Here is a 1,492-nt window from a genome sequence, read left to right as displayed (position 1 = left end):
CTGCACAATGAGCGGAATGGAGGGCATTATATCTGGCCATAGTGAAGATTTGAACTCTCATACCCAGCGTAATGTTTGGCTATTTACAGACTAATGGGATTAGCCAATGGCTTTGCTGTATGACCAATCAAATGGGCCCTCAGAAAGATAAATACCACACTTATATGTGGGACCTAAGGGACTGATCTCATAGAAGTAGAAAGTAGAATAGAGGTTATTAGAGGCTGGGAAGATTAGGGTGGAAGGAGGGATAGGGAGAGGTTGTCCAACAGATGTAAAATTACATCTAGGTAGGAGGAATAAATTCTAGTGTTCTGCAGCACTGTAGGATGACTGTAGTTAACAATCATGTATTGCATAATTCAAATAGCTGGAAGAGAGAAGAGGGAATTACCCAGATTTGATCATTAAACATTTTATACATGTATTTAAATATCACACTGTGCCCCATAAATGTGCAATTATTATGTGTCAATTAAAAATAATATTAAAAAAGGAAAAACAATGGATGTCTAAGAGTGTTTCTCTGTGGGGTATGCAATTTAAAAATTTCCTGTAGGAATTCTGAAGAAGGGTTAATATAAATGTTCATCTGGGAGACCTCATTGCAGGCTCAAAAGGGATCTGGAATGCAAAGACTGAAGCCTGTCCTAGCCCTTGGAACTAGCTACTTGGTATATGAAATAAGTGAGCACAGAGGTACTCAAGCTATGCAATGATAGCCCAAAAGGTGACATTTTCTTTTGCCATCTCCTAATGTGGTAAAACATCACCCTGAATGCCAAGAAGAAAGGAATTGCCTTAAAGGTTCTAGATAAGATTCTCCAGGATGAGAGCTAGCAGATAGGCTAATAGAGCTACCATAGGCAGTAATGCAAGCTGGCTTTAAATGGGTTCTAATTGGAATAGGCGTGGTTTGTACTTTGGGCTTTATTACCCCTTGACTGAAGCCAATTCCCTTAAGGACTTGGAACAACAGATTGTGTACCGGTTTGGTCCTACCAACTACATTTCATTGACCAAGGAATCATTTCACTGCTGCCAACGTACCAAACCCAGGTAAGGAGCTTTAACACCATATCTTAGTATATCCTTCACCACCCTCAAATTGGAATCAAAGCACCTTTTTCCCCCAACTTACTATTAGTAGTATTTAAATTCTAACATTTACTTGTACATATTTGTACAGTACTGTGTGTTGTTTCAGTACACACATACACTGCACGATGATTCACTTAGGATAGATAGCATAGTTCTATTATTCCACCACTTCTCTCCCCCCCCACCTCTCTCCCCTCCCAGCCTCTAGAAACCATTATTCTACTCTCTACTTCTGTGAGAACCACTTTTGGGGGGCTGTTGTTGTTAGATTCCACATATGAGTGAGATCATGCAGTATTTGTCTTTCTGTGCCTGACTTACTTCACTTAACATGATGGTTTCCAGTTCCATCCATGTTGCTGCAAATGATAGGATATAATTTCCTTTTATA

Source organism: Galeopterus variegatus, unplaced genomic scaffold (assembly GCF_000696425.1).
Source record: "Galeopterus variegatus unplaced genomic scaffold, G_variegatus-3.0.2 Scaffold4045, whole genome shotgun sequence".
Lineage (NCBI taxonomy): Eukaryota > Metazoa > Chordata > Mammalia > Dermoptera > Cynocephalidae > Galeopterus > Galeopterus variegatus.
Note: the sequence above shows the minus strand (reverse complement) of the source record.